Here is a 7,352-nt window from a genome sequence, read left to right as displayed (position 1 = left end):
TTTTTCCGTTGTGGGGGGGGGGGGTGTGTGTGTGTACACACACACACACACACACACACACTAGATATTTGCATCTTTTCAGTTATAGTAATTTTTTTAAATGGGGTATTCTATTTTAGGCACAGATGTTTTGAGTGGAGCATATGGTTTTGAAAAACTGAGCTTAAGTTACTTGTTCTAGTTAGGCAGAATTTAGTGACAAAACTAGGATTAAAAGAACCCAGAAATCCTGACTCCCATTCTCAAACCTAACGCATCAAATCACAGTGCCTTGCATGCAAAGGCATTGAATTAGTCTGAGCTTCTGTCTTCCTGTCTGTAAAATGAGATTTGTGATTTTCTTTATAAGAGATGAATGATGATAGATGCAAAACAAGTTTTTTCACCTAATATCTTCCAATTAGCGAAAGGATTGGTGACCAAACAAAATAACAGTTGCCCCAGTGGCTAGAATCAGTAACTGCTAAAAAAAAGCATCACTTCATTTGCTTACATACACATATTTAAAAGGAAGACTAAAATGTAGTTCTACATCTACCTAGGCTGCAGGAATTTCTAGCTGGCCTTAGCAACTAGCACAGGAATGACGACACACACGACAAAGTTCTTATAAAGTCACTAAAATGAAGTAACAGGAGAAATGTGCCTAACAAATATTAGTTGTACTGTGGAATAATTACAGCAGTTTAAATGTTGACACTTTTGTCATACTGCCATTTGACATCATGTCCCTTATAAACCAGAAATCCCTTACTTTATTATTTAGTTATAATAAAAGTTACTCCTGCAAGAAACCAGGAATATTAAGTTTCAACCCACTATCTCATCTTTTAGCATATTTGTATTTTTATATGCACACACATACACATACTTCTAAATGTTAAGAGTGAGTGAAAATAAAACAGAAACTTTGTGATATATTTTATTCATCTTGTTCCCATCTAACCCAGAACTAGTAGCCACATATTTTAAGTATTGTGGAGAATAAACCAAATAACTGGCCTAATTACAAATGGTCAACCATGTATTTGTTAATCTTTTTCATCAAAAGCTAAAAGATATTTTAACATGCTAATATTTTACTATTTCCGGCAACTTATTCATAATTTTGTCCTTCTTAAAGCATAATATGAAATTTCCAATCAGAAACCCAACTATTAAAAGTGACAATATTACCACAAAAAAGGAAATCTTAAGCCCAAGTAGGTAAATATATAAATAACTAAATCAAAAGCAAATAATTTATTACACTTTGATATGTGATCAAGATATTTGCAGTTTGCAAAATTATACATCTTAATAAACCACATTAATCTTACAATGAAGGCCTGATTCTGCTCCTATTCAAGTCAGTGATGTGATTCCCATGGCTTTGATAGAGTAATATCAAACACCAAAACATACCATATTTTAGTTATATCATTGTATACTCTCTTCAGTTTGAAGGCTAGCATACTTCACAAATACTTTGTTAAAAAATAAATTGATTCTTATTTATACAAGCACGTATGGATAGACAAGGCATATACACAAACGTGATGGCTTAGAATATGCAAACTGATCTGTGTGGACAGATTCCTGTGCCAGCAGGACCCCCAAAAGTCTATGGTGCACAATACAAGAACAGAGAACAACCTATATGAAATTAATTGTGAGACAGACTGGGGGGGGGAGGGGGAGGGGTCTGTGTGTTTAGACTTCTGTACTTTGTGCCATAGTCTTACCATTAACTTAACCCACACCACGTCTCTCTTTCCCTGTGCTTTATATAAATATATATTTTATATATTCTATAAAATGCATGCATGACTGTATATAAAATATAGATAAAGACAAATATTCTATTTAAAATCAACACTGAGATTATTACACAAACTGAGAAAAGTCTATTTATTCAAAGTTGAAGGGGAACCTCCACACATACTTTCCCTACACATTTGTATAAGCAAATCTTATTTCCCCTGAGCTGGGATAGTATATTGTAACTTTGAGCTTATTGGGTTATGACAGTTTGTTACAACCTTAATGTTTTTAAGAGCTGTTTTTTTAGTATGTTATGAGTTGCAAGGAAGCTCTGTTTAACATTCCTAGTTTATAATAGAAATGTTATATAATAGAAATGTTAAGAGTACTTCATTCAAACACAGCTCAGATCTCAACTAGCTCATGTAAGGGTTAAAAACAGAAAGTGCTATCCACTGGTTTGCTCTGATGTTCCTGTAGATATTGTCACTGGATGTATCCTCAGTAGAATTCTATTCAACACCTCTGTCTTTAAGTACAAAGCTGTAGGCTGTAGCAGCTTTAGGAAACATAAGTATCCTTTTTTCTGCTGCACAGTATCTGTGTGTGAAATTCTCTAAAGGGGTTTAAGTATTTACCCTGAACACTATCAGACAGTTTCTAAAATTTTCCTTATCCTGTTGCAAAAACACTTCAAAGAGAATCATAAACAGTCCTTTGTGCTTTCAGCACACATTTTGTTTTGGAGGCTTAAGTCTGAATTCTCTCAGAATTGTAAATATATTTTCAGGAAGATGTAGTACACAACAATTTTTTAAATGTTTGCTAGTGATTCTACAGTAAACAATACAGAACCTTCTTTTCTGAAGAGTGAAAATATTGGGGTCAAATAAATTTGTGGGAGATAAAAGGAAAGAGAATCTTTAAGGGCTGGTGGTTTTGAAATTAAAGATACTTTTCTAAGAATGTTTTGCTCTTGGTCTACATAAAAAAACACTGTATAAAAATCTTTTTTAAAGAGTCTGGCATAAACAGATAAGAGTCCAGAAATTCAGAAGATATGGCTGAAATTTGGTCCTTTGAGTTCCCATGTTGTACCTATATTTCACAGCTCATTAGGCAAATATGATCACCCAGCCGTCCAATACAGGACCATGAAAACTGTGATATCTATGGACAATGGGAAAATTAAGGATGAAATTTAAATCTCAGCTCAGAAATAACTGAATTTTTACAATTAACAGTCAGAATCTTATAATTTCAACAGCCCTGCGTATTTCTCCAAGCTATGAACAAATATTCACCAGTCTTTTTTTTTAACGAATTTCTTAAATATGTTAGCTGTTAAAAAATGTCAGTTTCTGAAAAACAGGATGATTTATTTTTAAAATATTCATTCTTTGCCTTATAGATCATCATGATTATTTTTGCACTGTTCTACTTGGTGATATAGCTAGACATTTACAGCTTTTTCTGATTAAGAAAGAACACAAAAATATATTATTGCATTAGGCTGAGGTAATGTATGTTAAGTTTCAGCTTAGACTGAAGTGTTACCACCAAACTTTAAGTCTCTGAGAACAGTGACTCCTAAGAAAAACTTTCTTATGTTCATATGCAGCAGTGGTAGAAAATAATGAAATAGAACTCAAAAAGAAAAAATTTAACAAGCATACGGCCTTACTTTCTTATATCAATTCGAGATTGATAAAAAGGATTCTATTGAGGATAACAGTAGTAACAAGCATCACGGTTAGCTACATAGCTACAAAAAGGAGCCCCAAGAGGAAACAGTTGTGCTTAAAGATATCAGATAGAATGGAATGACACCCTGCTGATTATAATCACATAAAATGTGTACATTTCTGTATTTATAGTGCATTTAAAAAGTAAAAGAATGATATGTTATACTTAATAACTACTACCTATTTTAGGATATTAAAACAGTGTAACAGATTATTAAATCACTTGAATTTAAACTACAGCATTAGTAATTATATTCCAAAAACTTACATTTTACTTCTATATGCTTCATTCTTATAAGTGAAATCTTTTATAGCAGGCAGATAGTTGTGTTATTAACTAGAGCTTGCAGTTGTTTATATATTTCTGTATGTTTTAGCACCATGATTTTTTCCCCTTTGCCAAATTCTTACATAAATGGGTGGGATTACATGGAGCCTAGCCTACCTAACATAATTATATATGTTGTGATTTTATACTGCAATGAAACTGATACATTTTAATAATCCCAGTCTTGGCTCTTACCCACTAAAGTCAATAAAGGTTATTAAGGCCAACTGCCATATAAATACATTGCTATGTTGCTAAATGGACTGTCAAAGCAGGAAATACAATTCATACCATACAACACTAGTAGTGTCTTCATTTTTAAAAGGAACACTGGATACATTAAAAAAAAAACCTTTAAGATTTGTCATTCAAACGTAAAATCATAAGTAGTCTCTTTATTTCCATTTCAAAAGCAAAAACATTCCATTGCACTATGTTTTGTTTCACCAAATTTACAACTGAATAAAAACAAAGTCATAGGATTTCCACAATTCTTCCTGCTTTGGCAGGGTGTTAAACATTTTTATAGGTAAAATAAATGTCAGTTTGCGAGGTTTGCATGATATCAGACCCTGAGAGACAAATTGTCTCTCCACTGAATCTCAGAACAGCTATAGCAAGACTTCTTCACATCACATGAGATTTCAGCTTTTCAGACTTCTCTTTACCCAGAAAGCAAAGCTTGTACAGTCCCTTTCAAATGGTAACTCTCTCTTTGAATTCTGTGAGCATTTACCCTGATGTTGCACATGATAACGTGTTAATCTTGGATGACTTTTTAAAAATAAAATACAAACATTTGAATAGCCTTCATATTTTTAAGGGGGAAAGAAGGGAGGGATGGTTGGCTAAACTGCCTCAGATTTAATGGTTCATAAATTCATGAGGTAATGTTATGGGGAAATGTGATGTTTTATCAGAATGTCATTCAAATGAAAGGTTTAACATTTACATCACAAGAGTGAGCTCTGAGTAAAACTATCCTCGGGGAAAGAAATGCCAGGAATAAGCATCATGATAAAACTGTACGCTTGCTATAATGTATAAAAATATTAAATATAGCCCTGAGGTCTGGAGACATTGGGTTAAACTTTTTGAAGTATTATATTTTCCTGTGCACTAGGCCAATTACAGTTAACAGAAACAGTTTAAGGAGAGAGGGGGCAGACAGGGGTTTGGGGATTTTTTATAATATAGTTAAGCCATTAAACAGGAAAATAAAAGCAAGGACCCCGAGACCTACTTATGTAAAATCTTACATGCATACACGTAAAACTTATGACAAGGGTTGTACAGCTCATACAGAGGTAAGTAAAGGAAAACACACTGCTTGTTAAAAATATTTCCTTTTTAAAGAATCGCAACAACTTCTGACACAAGATTAACAGCAACAAGCTACACAATTTCTAAATTACACAGTAAATTTTTTTTTTAAATAAATCCAACTAAAATGATTTTAATTTGGAAAACATGCATTGAATGCAGGCCAGAAGATACCTTCATAAATGCTTTTTTTTATTTAACTTATTCTACAGAAGCCAAACATGCATCAAAACTCTGCACTTTTTATGTTAAATTGCTGTTGAATTTGTTAACCCACAATTGATTTCCTGTGTTATGGAATCTTAGAGATTACAGCTAACTTGAAGCAACAGGGATAATTCTTGATGTTAATGCTACATTTCTATGTATTTTCTCAAGTCTTGTACAGCCCCTGTATTAAAACCGCAGCTCAACAGTGTCCCCTACTGTTGATTTATGTAGAATGTGGAAAACGTAGTAGAAACAGAACAAAAGTGAGAAAAGGCTGCCTCTGGGTCCCAAATACAGTAATCACCAAATTTATGTATAGATTCAACAAAACAATAGACATTCTCAGTAACATTCTCTTCTGTCTCCTTCAACAGCTGAAATTAATTGCAATTAATGTGTTAGGAGTCATAAAACATTAAAACAATTTTTAAAATTTAAATTAGAAGCAGCTTCCGTCTTGGCCCAAACCTTTGGTTTGCTGATAAATATCATCCTGAGGCCTGTTGAAAGGAGATACACTGACGCCACTATGGTTCTAATTAGAGACACATGGTAATGTCACACCAATTGCAGAAAACCCAGCCCTTGAGGATTCCTGAGTTTGCTGTTTTTCCATGTTCTCAACACACAATGGATATAAAACAATAATCAAACGTCCTTGCCTCTGCCTCATTAAGTCTTGGAGATAGATTGTTATTGGAAAGAAAAACAAACTGAAAAACCTTTTTTTTTAAACGATAAGTTATTTAAGATACAAAAACATTAGTGGACTGTGTATGCATGTGGGAAATAAAAATGAGACATAAATGCATTAAAAATAAACTAGTTATAATTCTTTTCCTTTTTTTTTTTTGTTTTTTTTTTTTTTTTTTTTTTTGTTTTTTTTTTTTTTTTTTTTTTTGTTTTTTTTTTTTTTTTTTTTTTTGTTTTTTTTTTTTTTTTTTTTTTTGTTTTTTTTTTTTTTTTTTTTTTAAGTCCAAGGTTCGCTGATTTTTCATAGTACCTAATTTTGCAAACATCTAAGTTCCAGTTTTTTGCAGTTCTTCAAGCTTGAGATGCTTGATGTTTCAGGAAAACCTTTCAATATAGAACAAGTTCCAGCAAGGAAAAACTTCTCAGTTTGAGATACCTATTTATGCTGTATCTGCTGTTGCTGGTAAAAGGAAGAAACTATTCTCAAAATGGAAAGTTATATTTCAAACACAGGGTCTCCTCCTAAGTTCATGTGACTGCCGCAAATGAGTCACTGGGATTTCAAATCTCTCAGGGATAGACCCAAATTCAATACTATTAAAATCAATCAGCTACTTAAACAGATGTTCAGGGTTTTTATCTATACTACAATTTCTTGCCAGCACAGCTCTGTTTGGTCAGGAACGCAATGAGACATGATCTGTGACCAACACAGCTGAGCAGACAAAAGCCCCTACTATAGATGCAATTATATCAGCAAGAAGATGTTTCTGCCAGTAGAGTGTCTTTTGCTTAGGGGTCTGGAATAAGCTATACCAATGAAAATGCAATAATACGTATATTGCTAAAAGCTTCCACAAGCAGACTGCACTGATGTAACTACACCAGTAGGTATCCATCAATAGTTACACAAATGGTGGACAAATCCCCAGTGTAGATAAAGAGAGGGATATTTATTTAAAAGGAGGATACAGGGATCTTAGTCACATAACTAATATTGCTTAAGATACTAGTTAGCTTTTTATTTGCCCAGCTGTTGGTGCAAATGGTGCTAGCCACAGCATGCGTTCGTGTAGATTGCATATAGCTGTTTTAACCTCCAGATCATTTAACCTCTGACATCTCCCCAAGCACTCTTGCTCTCACTGGCAGAATGATGGGGACGGTGCTGAAAACTCCCAGTGAGGACACACTGCTAGACAGTGTGCTGTAATATCCCAGTACGGTAACCATATATTTTACAGTACTATAAATAGATGATAAGTAAATCTTTACCTTTTTTTTTTTTTTTTTTTTTTTTTTTTTTTTTT

The 7,352-nt window shown here is 33.2% G+C and overlaps 1 protein-coding gene across 5 annotated transcripts in view; it reads right to left on the bottom strand.

Moving 5' to 3' along the window:
• FTO (FTO, alpha-ketoglutarate dependent dioxygenase) overlaps nt 1–7,352 on the bottom strand; it is a 491,290-nt gene that overhangs the window by 313,674 nt on the left and 170,264 nt on the right. The gene's annotated exons all lie outside the window — the stretch shown is intronic.

This window comes from Gavialis gangeticus, unplaced genomic scaffold, assembly GCF_001723915.1.
Source record: "Gavialis gangeticus isolate Ggan-Ray unplaced genomic scaffold, GavGan_comp1, whole genome shotgun sequence".
Lineage (NCBI taxonomy): Eukaryota > Metazoa > Chordata > Crocodylia > Gavialidae > Gavialis > Gavialis gangeticus.
Note: the sequence above shows the minus strand (reverse complement) of the source record. Positions and strands in the feature narration are given on the sequence as shown.